This window comes from Corvus brachyrhynchos, unplaced genomic scaffold, assembly GCF_000691975.1.
Source record: "Corvus brachyrhynchos isolate BGI_N302 unplaced genomic scaffold, ASM69197v1 scaffold80, whole genome shotgun sequence".
Taxonomy (NCBI): Eukaryota; Metazoa; Chordata; class Aves; order Passeriformes; family Corvidae; genus Corvus; species Corvus brachyrhynchos.
Window position 1 is genome coordinate 5,354,180 of NW_008236769.1, and position 16,878 is coordinate 5,371,057.

Sequence of the window (16,878 nt, forward strand, 5' to 3'; positions counted from 1 at the left end):
CCATTTATACAGAACGCAGGAATGTCTGGTGCTGAGACAGCCAGCCAAAAACTTGCTATTCTTTGCAGAGATTGGTTTCTAAATAGTAGTAACAACCTGCTCTGAAATAGTATTATGTCCTTTAAATTTTGTCCACCCCTGGTCCGGGTGATCGCCAAAAGCCACCACCCATTTCCTTAGCACAGCAAGGACGAACCAACTTCCCTTTCAGCTCTAGCTATCTGCTAAACTGCTCGACTGAGACTGACAGCTTTTGGGGAATCACTACTCATTGCAGCTCATAACAAGTGCACCACTCCACTGCAGTAGCATTCAGGTCTCCCGTGAGACCTGCCACTGCTTCCTGGGAGTCATAAATGAGACTGAAGTGTCTCCAGGGAACATGCAGGGCAGGTACTGGCAGGGCACAGGCAGAAGGCTGCCAGTCTTGGCAGGCTGGGGGATCATGGTGCAGGGTCAGGCACTGCTGGCAGACTCTCATGGGTGTGCTGAGTCCATGTCTGCTCTGGGGTGGGTCAGAAGAGCCACTGCGCCCATTTTGTGCCCAGATTTTCTCTCCCTGCCTCTGAAAGCCACTCCCAGTTTCACCCCAAACAAACCCGTTCACCTGCCCATATCTCAATTCCAGGTGCTATCAACTGTGTCTATGTAAATGCCGAAAATACAAACAGTGTGTGAGCACCCTTTATTCCAGGCATTTCACAGAGAAGAAACAGAGGTTATGTTGGGGAGAACTACCCTTTTAATGCAGAACTTAATGAATGTTCACAAAAGGCTTTGAGTACCAGAGTTTGTAAGGGTGCTATAAAGGCAGAAAATGTTGTTTTTTCACAATGCTTCTCAGCTGAGTTTCTTCTCCTTTCAACATTGAATGAGCTGGGAATGCCTCACTTTTTTCCTCCCCCAATGCTTACAATGTTTTGTTCCCTTCTTTGTGTTTGTCAAAGGTAGCATTGCAAGCAGGAAGAATCACTAATATGAAGAAGAACCTTTATAGGAGTCACTTTTGTATGGGTTTGCCATGCAGAACCTGCTGGTTCGCAGACAGGCCACAGATAGCTCTTTTTGGACCAGTATGTAAATCCTCATGGCTCTTCAATGCCATCTGGCTGCTGGGGTTGCTGGGGCAGTTTGGGGGAGCCCATCCAGCCCCAGCCATGCAGCCACTGCAGGCAGTCCAGCAGCACCCTATTAACCCACCTTCAGATGGGTGGTGAGTGGCGGGATCATCCTCCCCCCATTTCTCCAGCCTGGGCAAAACAGTTGCTTTTTGGGCTGCTTTTATGGCAGAGATGGTGTTAAATAACAGTTGATCTGGCAACCTTTCTTCCTACTGCTTCATTCTGAAGGAAAACAAGACTAAAATGAAAAAGCCTTTTCCTCTTTTATTTGTCATTTTACTAATTACAGTATTACAGCATTTTCCAACACCAATTACGTACTGTTTGGGGCGATTAGCAGAGTGCAAAACCTACTGTGGCATATTATGCAGTGGTGGCTCATGGAAGAAAATTAGTTGAATTCAAGCCCTTATCATTTCATGTGTTTATCCTAATGCAGATTCCATATATACATATATATAATAGCAACTGCACAACATTCAGCAATGCTTAAAACAGAATTTCTTCCCCATGAGGGAATGAATAAGAGTCATTTGTCATATGTTTCCTTTAATTCATGGCTACAGAGCATTTTAGAATTGCTTGATGTAAATCTGTCTCATATATTTGACAACTCTGATATTGAGTCATTCATTTTTATTCTATGACTTAAAAATTTCTATATTGCAGCTAGAGATGGGTGGCTAAAGTGCTAGTTTTGGACTATGGCTTGAATGTAACAATAGCTTTTGACCCTAGCTCCAGTCCCAAGGAAAGTGAATTCGGCAATCTCATTTCAATTCATAGTGAATAGCTGTTCACATAAAAAAATCAGCACCTACCATTTGTCATACTTGGCAGCTTCTGTTTAAGAATGGTCCAGAACTGCATTACCATGGAAACTAAATTACCTACTCCTACTCCTGGCTCAGAAGGTGATTTCAGCTGGTTGTGGAGGTTTCATATCACTGACAGAAGGAGGTGGGGGTAACCTGGGGGACCTGTGATGTGTATGACCCATAAGGACGCTTGCCTCAGTCCTCTGGTTCAAATATTGCCATCTTCTGGTCACGTGCCATTGGGTTCAGATCACGTGGCTTTCTTACACATCATGATTTATTTACTGATTTTTCTTAAGATAATAGCCACCAGCTCCAATCGGGACCAGGACTATGTTGTTAGTGCTGTACATACATATGTTTAAAGACATTTTATACTCTGAAGACCAGGCAAGCATGAGAAGCTCCATATATTCCTTCTAAACTTGAAAATTAAAACAAGATAAGTGACTTTCTTGAGATTATACAGGAAAGTGGAGGCAGACCTAGCAAATGGATGCCCATTTCTTCATTCTAAGCATCCACCAGGGTGTTACTTACCCAAACCACTTTATCCTTCTTCAGAATTACTACTAATTTATTCCAGGTGAGCTGGAAATACCACATGGTTGGATAATTTTTGTTCCTGTCATCTACAAAAAGGCTGCTGATTCATAGGACAGTACTTTATTTCAAGCTGCTCAGTCCTGAAGTGAATAAACTTAATGGATTAGAGATCAGTGTTTACTGGACACTGAAAGTTTTTAAGGTTAATTAGCTACTGTATGTTGATTCTGTAATTGTAAGCGAAAACTGTATTACCACTCCATCTTTCAGTAATGACCGAAACAAAAGATGATTTCAATCTGCTGAGCTGGATACACTACCCCTTTTCCTCACAGATCCTGCTTCTTAGTGAGATGTGTGCTAGTGGAAAGGCTAGAAAATAAATACACATAAAAAACCAACACCAATGTGGAACACCCTTAAGTGCAGAGAGCTAGAAACTCAGCAGAGAGAAACAAAAGTTTTGCCATTCCTAGTGTGGCTTAGGTGCAAGGACAGAAGACCCAGCAAGGCCAGGCTGGATGAGGTTCTGAACAATCTGGTCTAGTGGAAGCTGTCCCTTCCAACCCAAAACCATTCTATGATTCTACGAGCATCCTCTGAAGATTTGGCTCTTAGTGCATCAGATTTGCACCATGGAGCAAGTGAGTTCTTCACTTCCCAGCTGGAGCTGGATGCTGCTGGGAGAAACAAGGTCATGAGCACCCATCTCTGCAGGATGCCTTGGCAATCTGTGGCTTTCCACCCCACAGTGTCCTGCCACATCCTCCTTCATCCATGGGCATGCACTGCTGCCATTTCTCAGGGCACAACAGCAGCAGGAGCTGCTGAGTGCAGACACCCTTCTTGCTTTGCCCTTGCCATGGCCCTGGCAGAGTATTTGGGCCCCTTCTGCTCTGCCTTTGCTTTTTATATGCATCTTTTCTATTTAAGTGTCACAGATCACTGCACCAGCTGATTAGCCTATACATGAATGGAATATAAAAGAGCAAGTTCCCAACTTGTAGGTAAGACCTTTTGTGAGGTTGACTGGCTAAAAATAAAACGGAAATTGACTCTGAGCTTTTGAGAATCTGTCTCTTCCCCAGGCCACAGGAAAGCAGAGCAAGGGGTAGCACTTCATAATTAATTATGAATTTATAATTAATTTGAAGCCTGAATCAACAACCTACTAGTGGTACTGCTATTATTTCCTCTGGATTCCCACAGTCTATCAGAGAGTTTGAACCTTGCAAGCAGTTTTCAAAATTTCAGGGCCTTTTTCTATTAAGTTTTATATTTTTTTTCCAGCATTTTAGTCTTGTGTAGAACTCTGGATTTTGATCGTTTTTCTCTTTAAGGAACCAGATCAATAGCTGTATTGGGTCTCTAGGCTATACAAGGGAGCACAAACAGTTACACTCCCTGGGTAGGAATGATTGGTTTATTTATGTAGGCTTATGTATTGTTTTTGAAGGTTGGTTCTTTTGACAGATAAACAACGCAAAAATATTCTGTTCTTCTGCAGCACATAATCTGATGTTCATTGTATATAAAGACTCCTTACTCTGTGCTATAAATACAGCAAAACTTCTCTCCCCTCAGAGTTCCGTGGGGCTTAAGCAGACTGGTGGGGTGGGATTTTGAAAAGCACTCAAGGCTGACCTTTTCCTGACCTGGATCAGTGTTGAACACTTCTGAAAATCCCACCTGTAAAGCCTGCAGAGTTCATTATAGGGGCAAGATTTTGTATAAAGCCCAGCAGGGACACACAGAAATTTTTAGCAGCTTATTAATGGCCTCCACAGTGGATGTGTGTATTGAATTTAATTGGGCTGCATCCCAGTAAGGTCCTGATATGCTTATGATTAATTTTCTCTACAGTCTACCTTAACTTTTCTTTGAAACTGTATGGACACTCCATATTTGCACTTTTATAAAAGACTGGCAGTGAAATAAAGAATGCAGGTAATTATTATGCCCCAAGGAAGAGCTGTGAGTGAGGTAGACCCTCAGTTAATGGAGCTGGATGGTAGCGATTTGGTGTCAATCCCTCTTGATGTCCTGCTAAAATAAAGTAACATTCAATGTGATACTATTTAATTTTTGTGGGTACAGGCATGGTTAAGTTTCTTTGTATAAGGTCTGGTTAGTAGTGTGAAGACATAAGCGTTGAGCACAGTGACACACTTGAAAGGGCAGGTTATATTTATTCTGTGTTGTGTCAAGGGCATGCTGCTTGCTAACTGTAATTAGACAGTGTATCTGGAGGTCTGCGGCCAAGTAGCAAAGATGTCTTTCCAGAGTATAAAAGGACTATTGTGTTAGTCCCTGGTCTCGAAGGGTATGAAGATGTTTCCCTCTCCTGTCTGTTATTACTCATACTTGGTTACTTTATGTAAATTCAGCGATGAGAGAACTGACAAGACTGCGACATGAAGAAATGTCGCCTTTTTCACTGAAACAGGGCTTTTATTGTTTAGTAATACTGTCTTAGTTCTCTGCAAAGGAAAGAAAGAGATGTTATTGAAAATCCCATAATTAGCAGCTTAAGGTATAAACCATATAGAACCCTGTGTTCTATGATAAACCCCCTAATTAGCTTTGTAGGAACTGTTTAAAAGCAAACAGACATGCATCCTTATCACTAAATAATTATTTGCAAATAAACTCTTTCTCAACACATCTTAGGAAAACACAAGATTATTAGTTGGCAGAGTTAAGCCAGCTGAGTAGCTGAAAAAGCATGAAAAGAGCTACAGAAGTTCTTTTCAGAATCCTGCTCTCTTTGGCATTATTTCTCTAAAGCTTGATTTATCAAGAGGAGAATACAGTATTTGGTTTCCCCACAAGTAAGCTCTTTTCATGTTTTGTCTTTGAAATGAAAATCGTCTTTTGGAACAAATATCTGCTCTATCAGATAACTGCATGCTTGTCATCCCTAACAGTGTGCTGGCAGGAAGACTGGGCGAGGATTTTTCTGCAGTACATTGAGTACACAGTGCTGGCATTAGATCAAGAATCAATTCCTCTGATATCGAAATATTGACTTTGCATGGCCAGTCTGATTTAAATGCTTATCATTCTTGACTTTGTAGGCTACATACATACTGCAAACATTTTTCATTGTGGGTCTGAGAATAAACATCTTTACAGCTGCCTGGCCATTTCTAGCAGAATAACAAAGGGGCTGTGTGCATATACGGGAGCCTGCATGTGTGAGCGAAATTGCCAGCAGATTAATGTAACTGTCACTTCTGTTTAGGGCCCTTTAGAAGAAGTTGAGAAGAGTATTTTTAATACTTGGAATTACACAGCATTGTTTCTCTGAGTGCAAACACAGGTTTCACTGCTCAGTCTGGATAGGTGCTGGCCACTGAGCTGGTGGAAGGGAGAACACAAACAAACCCAAGTGCAATTATTAAAACATTTAAAAATCTTTGCAATGTGAAATACTACTACTTATATTACTACTAATAAAAAAGTAAAGATAATTTCCCATAGGCAATCAGAACACCTATTAAGTTAGCAACAGCGTTTAATTGGCATTATCTCATGCTTCAGTGAGGAAGACAATGGATCTTGTGGGTGCGCAAGTGGAACGCATTTGCATTTCATAGATGATTAAAATAGATTTGATTGCATTTGTCTGAAGCCTGGCAAGTGAGGGCACATCTGCTGCATTCGATGTGCCCTGCGTTTCCTAGGACTAATGGAGTGCACTGAGTCACCGCGAGACGGGCTTTTACCTCTGAAAGTCCCACGGCACCTTCTGCTGCATGGCCAGCTCCTTTGTTAGCCCTGGAGACCTCTTCTTATAAAGAATTGATGTAAAGTAGAGCAAGAAGGGAAGGATTTGAGGCAGTGAACTTGTCTTCGTCTGGTTATGCAAGAGCCCTTGGGCTTTCTGCTGCTTCAAGGTAGAATTTATAAGGTGAGATGAAAGGTAATTTAAGTCATTAATTTGCGTTAAGGGCTGGCAGAACAACAACGGTGCATTTAATCTTGCTGTGGAAAAAATTGGTGATTTGAAGAGTAGGGGTCAGAATTAGGGGTCTGATTTCCTCTTCCACTCAGATTTAAAGTGGCTGCTTCAAAATGGAGAGTTTTATTCACTAGAAACATAAAGCTGAGTTAATTGTCTTTGAAAAAAACATCCAAGAACTTTAAAATAATACAGAAACCAATTAATTAATGGTACTAAAATGTTTTCCTCCTGCTTTTCATTACTTTCCCATCTAAATTCAATATTACAACTACACTCCTGGCAGCAGTTCAGCTCAGACTTGTCACCCACCACCTGAGCCCAGTGAAGGACAAGGGCTGCCCTGTGCTTTGCAGGGGGTGATGCCCTCTCCTGTGAGCCCACCTTTCCCTCCCCAGCCCAAAGGCCACTCAGCAGCTTTTTTTTGGCAGCGCTGTGCTTTTTTGTCAGCCTGTGTAACCACCCAATGGCTGATGCTCTTGTCCTTCTCTATTACTTCCTCCACTGCCCAAGTGTGTCTCCTGGACCCTTACTGGGGTTTTTGTCTATGGATTCTGCTGTTTATTGTTTTCTCTACTCCAAGGTACCTTCTATTTTTTCTGCCTTTGTGTTCCTTCTGCTCTTGCTACACGTTGTGCTCTGCAGTCCCTTATTGTCACGGCATTGCTCTCTTTCATGTGCCAAATGACTGCTCTTCCCTCTTTGAGAAATGTCTCTTAAAAACACATTGCCCTTACATCAAAGAGTGACAAAAAGATGAGCTGGCTTGACTGGGAGAACCTGGAAAATATGCCTCCTCAGCTGATGAAAGCAGTTTGTTCAGGACACTCATGTTTCATAATAGCTGGACATGTTCAACAGCAATTATGATGGGTTACTAAAGGAGCAGGTTTCTTGGATGGCTCCTGTGCTGCCACACCCAGTGGTCCCTGTGTGACTGTGGCCATGATTCTGCCCTGCACCCTCAGTGTGGGCTGTTGGTGTTCCTGCCTTTCAGTCCTGGTCCTTGCTCATAGCATCCCTGCCATCACTATGGATCTGTACTGTTGGTGTGGCCCAAGAACTGCGTTACTGTACTACTCTGGCATTGCTCATTTCCTGCCTTTCACTCCTTCCATTTCTCAGTTCCCTCAGGAACAGCCCTGGCACTGCCCATCTTGGAGTAGTAGAGCAAATAGTCCTTCTGCCATTAGGAGAGCTCAGATACCACCTATACCTTGTGCTTTTTGCTGGGATGTTCCTGCATCCCTTGCTCCCTGAAGTCCTTTTCTCCTGATCATGGCCATGCCTTGTTGGCCTGGACTACCCCTGTATGTGATGTAGGACAAATATTTCCATGGGTTGGGTAGTAGCCACAGGGAGATCAAGCACACAAGCGCTGGAATTTTTTTTTAAATCATGTTACTTTTGGAAAGAAAGTAACTGGGGATGCATGTCACATTGTTAAAATAATAAATAAAGTTTGCCTGTTGTGAGTCTTATTTTAATCATGTACATGTTGCAATTTTTTCCCTTTTACTTAAATAAAGTATTCCCCTAGAGAAAGACTGCTTGCAAAAAATTTTCTCACCATTTATTGGCAATGCTTTTCCCTTCAGCTTGTTGCTACTTAATCTTAGCCCCTGGAGACAAGTTGCACATATTAACCTGTCAGAGCAATGTTAAAATTGTGTGACACTTAGGAATATATTCACAAAGTCCATAAAACTATCACAATGGTTCTGTTTTTTCTCCTCATCTGGTCATGTACTTTAACAGCATTTCTCCATATACTGTATCTCTCACCCTATTGTTTGTTTAATGTGGTCTCCCAGTTGGAAATGGCTTTTTGTAGGTTTTTGGATCACTGGCCAGAGAAATGTGGGCCCTTGCTTGAGACCATCACTTGGTCTAGGATCCCTAAGACTTCAAGACAGACAGAAGCCATAATCCAAGGCCTCCTTTGAGTACTTCTGCTAGGTTGTAAGTAAAGTATCAAGATAAAAAATAGAGCTGAGTCCTCCTTCTGAATGCTAACTGATGGAGTAGTGTGGGCCATTATCTCCATAAAAAAAAAAGGACGAGCTGCCTGACCTATGACTGCTTATGCATAACTCCTTTTATAAATTACTGGTGATATTTGCTTGCTATGAATCCCCCAACGGATCAAGACATCTAACTAAGCTATGTGGAAGGTCTGTTTCCTTGGGTGCAGCTGGCCCTCCTTTCTGAGGATGGAGTGAAAGGTAAGGAAAGGCCAAGGGAAAAAGAGCTTGGATAGTGAAGAATTATGATCAATAGAATCTGCTTTTGAATAATGTTTTCACTCAACGGTTTCAGATTGTTAAATATGAATTTGGGCATCCAGCTTTAGACAAACATTTCAGAGGGGCACTCTGGATCCTGCAGTCAAGAGAAGTCCCCATATAATACAAATTGCTGTTTCCACATGACAACACAGACACCAAACTGAGGGGGAAATATGGCTTTTAGCATCAACAGTGTTTATCTGTGGTAAATGCTTGAGATATTCTTTATCAAGGCATATAAATAAATGTTAGTGTTTAGGCCTGTCCTTGAATCAATGCAGTATGGAATATAAAAATCCTAATTAATACACAGGTCATGAGTTTGTAGATTTCATTTTTATTCAAATAAGAAAAAATGTTTTTTGTCTGCAAGTCAGTGAGCATGTACATGCTAAAAAATTGTTTACCATGTTTCAGAAACACAAACATAAGGCTAAATTAAGCTTGATCAGTCAAGTCTGACTGTTTCCTCTTTAATACATCACGGTTGACAATTCTAATCGTGAAGCTTGCAAGCTGTAGAAAAAGCATAATTTTTATACACCTTTGGGAGAGAGCTGGTAGCTAAGAAGTTTCTTTCTGTATTTCAGAAAGAAAAATGTTCATATGCAACAGAAAGATCTTTATTTGAAGGCAAAAATAGCACCTCTGTCATGTGCTCTAATTAACTTGCTGTGATGTCGCTCTGGTGATGGACACAGAAATAGACATTTGCTTTCCTAAATTCTGAAGTAGAAAATGAGGCATGAGTCAGGAGGATACAAGAGGGCAGAACTCATTTTCTTTTAATTACTTTTATTCAGGTTATATCATCCAGCAGCTGTTCAAGTTTCCTCCTGAAATCCCAGCATGTCATTTTTGATGGGACTTACTCTCTTCTCCTTTATAAATATATAAGATTTTTTATCTAAGTGCTGATAGGGAATGTAGACATGATGAACAGTGTTCCCATTCACTGTTGAAGGATATAATTGGCTATCAAGTCTCTGACAGTAAAACAGAGGAGGCAGAAACTCTGCAAAAAATGTGGCCAAATAATATGAGAGTTCTCATTACTAAGCAAATAGCCAGGGAAGTGTCTAACTGTTCCTCAACTTGGCATACACGGGCACCAAGGCCTGCTTTGGGGAAAAGCAGTGAGAGTCATAGCTGCATGGCAAGTTCTAGATGGCTATGAAGGCTTCACCTCAACCTCTGCTTGGTACCAGAGCTTCAGGGAGCTTTGCCCACTGTGACACTAGATGGAGCTGGCAAAACTAAAGCTGTAACCATGTGAATGTTACACCCAGTGGCTCTCTCTGCTTTTTAGTCTGCCAGGCAGGTTTGGCTGATGGCAGAGGATGGCCCTCCAGGGGTGCAGCCCTGCTGAATACTTGCCAGGCTTCTGGCCACTGTCACCAGTGTCTGATTCAAGCCCTCAGTCCCAGTGCCTCTGCTCTCCTTCTCTGAAATGAGAATAGCATGACTCTGTTCTCCAGCAACAAATGAAAATAAAGACATAATGCCTTATGAACCACCACATGTATCTGCAGCTGAGGCCCACCACGTGTCTATAAATGCTGCTGAAGGCAGTCAGTGCCCCTGAGAAGCAGCAATCCTGTAGAGAAGGCAATGGATAGACTTGCTGAGGACTGAGTGGACTTACCACTTAAAATATTTCCAATAATTTTCCCGCCTTTTTAGAAAGAGTAGGAAAATTTGAATAAACATTACTTAGAAAAATTCTGGTTTTCAGTTCCTCTTATGTTGTGGCTGGCTTCTTCTAGTGATGGACAAAGGACTGAACCTTCTCTGTGTGTCAGTGGACTTATTTTTCACTACAAGGTCTGTAAGCACAGTCTCTTGCAGGAGAGCAGTTCCATGGTTTTTTGTGGATAGTTCTTTTCCATGCCCTCTTGGGAGATTGGGTGACAAGTAACTGCCTGGCCTTCTAATTTCAGATGTGACCCTGAAGGAGTACAGAGTGCCTGAAACAGTATGAAAAAGGATATGTAGAAGATCTTAGAAGTACAGGTAAGTGAAAAAAAAGAAAGAAAAAGCCCTGAAAATAAGAATATCTGTATAGAAGCCACATTATCTGTACTGTTTGAGGGTATTTGGAAGTCTGTAAGGTCTCTGAAGCCTATTTTCTATGTACATTTAGGATGCCATGACAATATAAATCAATATTTTGGTATTTAAAATCTAGGAAATGAAATGTGTATAAAATGGAACTGCCCGAATGAATTTTGACAGCCTCTCCTACATGCATTATTTATCTTATATTGTTTTATTTTTTACAGATGTGGATGGTGACTGAACTGCTGCTGTAAACTTGTACCCAGGTAGCTTTAAAACACATATTATTGGCTGAGTTCATAGTAATAATGTAGTTTAGTTATAAAACTGTTTGTTACAAACAACTTTACAAGATTTAAATATATATCGAACTACTGAATATATGAGAACCATTTTCTTCCATACCTGAAATGTTCTTATATGGAATGGGTGATTCATAGCTGATCCAGAACACACATAAAACTTCTGAAAATATATTTAGCAAAGGAAGTGAAGGCTATTTTAAATTTATGTTGATCTGGAATTAGAATGTGCCTACAACAGTGGAACTTAACACACAAACCCCACTGAAGAGAGAGAGTACTGTATCCTTAGGATTTACAGACTGACCAGGGATTTGATTTAATTTTCTACTTCCAAAGGGCTGCCTTAGCCCACCATCACAAGCAGCATGTTGCGCCTCTGGTTTCCCAGCCCAACAATGGCATCACTGTAAATCAGCACCTCCAGGTTTTACAGCACAGACCTCTGTCCTGAAGGTTCCACCTGACCTTGGGCCCATCCTTGTTCAGCTTCACTGTTGCTGGCATCAGCCTCTCTGAGTCAAATATTGAGGCTCAATACTACATTTAAACCCTTAAGTCCACTCTGGTTTAGCACTTTCTTCTTTTTTTTTTATTATTCTCTGTTTAAGCTTTTTTCCTCCCCCCTGCAAGCTGCATACATTTAAGGTTCTTCCAAATGGATGCAAATGGCTCTTATTAGAAAAACAGAAACCAGAAAATCACTCCTGGATAAAAGCTATCCCCAGCATGTTTTAATGTTCAAATTAGAGTACCCTTCCCCAGTGCTAAAATGGGGTTTATAATGGCAATGCTGACATCCTTACCAGACTCTACTGGCCTGTTGCTCTTTTGTCCTGCAAGTTATTAAAATCTAGCCTGGTTGCCTAAGAAACAGGATAGCTACTTAGCAGATATTTAGCCATCAGTAAAAATTAATGTCCAATGTATTTATTGGAAAAACACACTTAATTAAGCGCTCAAGTTATACAAGCCACCCACCAACTACAAGTGTGTTCTGGCAACAGAAGTGCTGTTGTTACCCTGGTTCTGCTTCATGATGTTATTTTCTTAAGTAAATGCATTTTTCAGCCTAACAGTTCTGGCTACAGCATATTGATAATATAACTCTGCACTAAAGGGAGATATAATATTTTTAGTCTCTTTTTCCAGTTACCAGTAGTTCATTAGTGACACTGTTGTGAGTGTGTTGATTCATTAAGAGTCTTTTCATTAACAGTCTGACAGTCATATGTAGAAGAAAAAGCCAGGAAAAGTAACAAGGCACTCAGCATTTTCTTCTGCTTCTTTGATACTTGTATCTTTTGTAATGTCAACAGATGAGCTGGAAGCATTCAGGACTTTAGGTTTTAAGCCAAGCTTGAGTGTGTCCAGTCTATTTTTTCTTAATTTGCACACTTAATGTGATTTCAGGGGCAAATTTCTATTTTGCATGTGTATGAGGTCTAGTAGATGGCAACTGCATGGGAAAATCAGATGTGAAAGTTCTGTTCTTAAATTGCTTTTAATCGGAGTCTTGAAGACTAACATGGAAACACCAGGGAAAATATGACTTTTGCTATGTTATTTAAATAGGCTGTTAGCCATATCCCTAAACTTTATATGGCTTTGGATAGATTAGGAGCTCTCTTCTAAGCTATCAAATATATCATACTTATGTAAATTCCTAGCAAATATATAAATATGTATTTTTCATTGTTTATAATTGCCATTTAATTGTAGGACCAAATTCCATAGCTTAACATTTATACAACGCCTGATACTTTAAGCATTGCACAAATATTAACTAATTAATAAAAACATCTGAGCAGCTCTTCTGAGACTGTCAGATTCCAAAGAACTAAATTCCTCTTCTTAAAAAATGGGACTGTTCAAGCAAACATGCTGTAAGCTTTTAAACCTCAAATCCAAAATGACACAGTGGGACACCATTTCATGCCTGAAACCTGAGCACAAAGCCTTTATTTTTCCAAGGTATTTTTTTTTCTCCAGTCTTGTAAATAAATACTAGGTAATGACTTAGGAAGCAGAGGGGAGGCAGGGCAGAGATGAACTTGACATTGGCACTTACTTTGTTTTCATCTACATATAGTGTTTCACAGAAATATAATATTACATTGACTTATGTATTCATTCAATCATTAAATTCAACAGGACTCTTCAGTTCTGTCATCAAAAAAGCAAAAAAAAACCTGCAAAGCAAACTGTATGGATTTAACCTTCATTCTCCTTCATGAGAATCCATCAAAAAAATTTGTGGCCTTTAAGTACTTTACGAAGTTATTTTGGCTTTGAAAGTTCTGATTTAGTGATGTAAAACTATGTGGTTATCTCTGGCTTGCAAACAAATCTGAAAAAACCCAAACCCCGCCCAAACCACATTGTTTGATAATTTAAGCTACACTGGCCCTTATGTTTTCCTACTTAGGGCTTTGCTTTCCGTGATAATCTTACAATTCTGGTCTCCTCTGTCTCAGACAAAGAGATGACATTTCAGAACATGCGTGAACAGCAAGCTGCTATTGCTGTATTTTTATATTCAGCATTGTGTCTATAGAACAATCAGGACAAAGCAAATCTCTGCTGTTGGCATGCTGCAATTTAAGGTGGACACAGAGTGGTAGAAGATGAGAGTGAGCAAAGGGCAAAAACTTGCTTGAGGAGAAGGGGATATAACTGGATTTTTGTTTTGAAATTTTTACCTTGGAAGTTATCTTTTTGAGAAATATTTTCTTTAATATTTTGTTGTTTAAAATAGAAATGTTAGGGAATAGTAATTTTTAATTTTTGGTTTCCTACTTTCCTTCTCCCCCCTGTCATCTGAGCCAATATGGAGACGATGAATTTTTAATCATTATTTGCCAATTTCAGAACTTAGGAGGCTCTTTATGTGTATATCTGATGAAAAAAAATTAATCTGGAAGATGTTTTTACAGAACTTTTTCTGTTTTTTAAAAAAACTTATAAACATACTTTCCATTTTGGGAGCAGTGTCAGCCATAATTGCAAGGCTGCAAGCATGGCATAGAGGCCGCAATATCACCTTAGGTTTATTTCACATGGGGAGTAGTGTTAAGGATGGATGCTTTGGTAGCAGGGAGCCTCAGAAATGTAATCCAAAAATTAAATCGCAAAAAGGGAGTTGAGGAAATGAAAATGACACTGACATAAGCATCTGGAATCTCAGAAACCATCCAACAGTTTGATCTGTTGCCATGTTGTCTCCATGTCTAATTAAAGAGCAACAATATATACAAGACAATTTAAAAATAGTGAAAAAATATTAATGTAGATGCGATTTCACAAGAGATGTGCCATTTATTTTGTTTGGCAGCCAGGGATAACTGAATGAGAGTGAGAGCAGGAGGGTATGATGGCAGCACATTCACTACCTAAGTAGGATTTCGGCTCTAGAGCAGCTTTGTGCAACTTCTGATCAGAGTTTCCCTTCATATTGCTCAACCTGCTACATCAATATTTATACATTTTGGATAATCAGCCAATATCCTACAGCTCAATCTACTTTTTTTGGTGTGTATTGTCTTTCCAGGGAGCTATGTTTAAGCTTGTCATATTCCATGAATACCACCTCAAGCATAAACTCTGGGCTCCCATGTATCAAGATCCTTATAGCAAGATTTGGCTGCATGGTGAAGACAAGCGTTTAATAGTATGAGACAAACAGATTAAAAAAAATATCTTCAAATGAGACACCCTATACAGAACTGTCTAGAGCAGAAGGGAAATTAATAATCACTAAGTGTGAATTTACAAGGTCTCTTCACATTAATAAATTAAAATACTCTCAAAAGAGGATCAGCAGATCTTAGCAGACTGGAAAACAACTATGGAGCAGAAACACAAAATAATTAAAAAGTAGAGGAATTCAGGATTGGCCATGCATGATCAAAGTTGTGTTACTGTACTTGGAACAGAATCCCTGCAAATAGAGCTTAAGGCCATCCAAACCACAGGAAATTATTTTTAGCCTAATCACATGACTGTGCCCTAAATCTGCAGTTCTTAAATATTTGATAGATATTAATTAACATATTAACAAAAATATGCATTTAATCAAGATGAGGACATCTGTAAAAATTATCCCCAAATATCCCAAATGTTTATGAACTTACTCACATCAGTGTGATGTGAGAGCCCAAGGCTTATTCTCAGTGGCTCTGCTAATGGATCCTGTCCTGCCTTGAGCTACTGGCAGCAAGTTTGTTGTATAGGGGATGAGCAAAATGTGCTGCTTTGCTTTTTGGGCTGTGAGGCACCTCAGAACCCTTGTGTTGGAAAAGGAGAAATGCATAGGTTCCCACCCACTATTTTGCACCTTTTCCTATTTTTAGAAACAGTTTTTTACTATCCATGTGAATAATTTCTTGTGTTATTGAGGAGGACTGAATAATCTGCCCTTTTTCACTCTGATTATAATTTCATCAGAAAGCTGACATATTCTGCTCCAGATCCTCAGCTGGCAAGAGTCAATAGCTACCCCACAGCTGGAGTGGGTCTAGTTTATATCAGCTTTTGGAAGGTCAATGTAGCAATTCTTGGAAGATATTTAAAGTTCTATTTCTTGGTGCACTTTTTCCTAATTACTTTGTTTTTGTTTGTTAGATTTTGTCTTCTTCATATGTTTTTTCTGTTCTAAAATCCAATCTTCTTTTTCAGCAAAGGAAAATCCCTGTGCTCTCCACAGCACTATTTTAAAACAACACTTTGCTTTCAGTTAGAAACTATGCTGATGATTTTGATTTCTTTCATTTTTCTTATTGCTATTGATACCTGCAGCTGCTGAATTTTTTAACATGCTTATATTTTAAAAAATACTTTTAATAAAGAATAGTTTGAAGTGTCCCAGGCTGCTGTTCAAGAAATCTCACAATTCACAGTTTTCAATTCACTTTCCATTGGAGAGCACTCTCACATTCACTGTCAAAGGGCACTACACAATATCCAGGCAGTGTGGAGAAGTCCCTAGGGACCATGCAATATGACGGAGGGGGGCACCCACAGGAGAGTGTTGTGGGATTGTGCCACTGGAAGAGGTGAACTTTCAGATGTATTACAAAAGCAAATATAAGCAAATTTTCTGCCCATTCATCTGGCTGTCGGAGCAGTGCTACTCATGAAGCAGCTGGTGAAACAGCAGGAGGTGGGTGTGCAGGTGAAGGCAGCAGTTGAGTTTGAGATCATTTAGAACACAGAGAGATGTCTGAACTGAAATGAGCAATGCAAAAATAGGTACTGCAGAAAATAAGAGGAAACTGAGGTGAATAAGGGCATTTAACAGACATGAAGTTACTGGGATTAGACTAGAGAGTGTTGTGCTGTGGGTGTTACCAGTGCTACCAGCACCCAGCACTTCATGCAGTGGTTGCTGATGAAGGGCATCTCCTTACACAAGACAAAGTACTGGAGTAGACAGAGTTGTTCAAAGGCATCTTCCAGGCCAGTGGCAAAACCTGGGGTGCATCTCACTCTCCAAAGACTCTCCATTGCTGTAGGCACAGAGCCTGAGCCTGAGCACTGGCATCAGCATTGGGATGGAGCAGCAAGGAGCCATGTGGGGGTTTTTTGAGTAAGCTTGGACTATGAGTTTTAATCACACTTCTGGAGACCAAGATGAAGAGCACTCAGTCCTTTTGGCTAATAGTGACCATAAACTGTCTGAATAGCATCATGTCCTCACTCACCTGACACTGTCCCAGACAGCTGAATTCAGATATTGCTACATATTTTTAATTTAAGGAACAAAGTGGCAGGGGAAGGAGG

At 40.2% G+C, this 16,878-nt stretch overlaps 1 long non-coding RNA gene across 1 annotated transcript in view; it reads left to right on the plus strand.

The window, feature by feature from the left end:
* Positions 1-16,878, plus strand: part of LOC108445048 — a 121,426-nt gene that overhangs the window by 59,953 nt on the left and 44,595 nt on the right. The window contains exons 5-6 of the long non-coding RNA XR_001859787.1: positions 10,678-10,750; positions 11,020-11,061. This is a non-coding gene — a long non-coding RNA (uncharacterized LOC108445048). The remainder of the gene's footprint in view (positions 1-10,677; positions 10,751-11,019; positions 11,062-16,878) is intronic.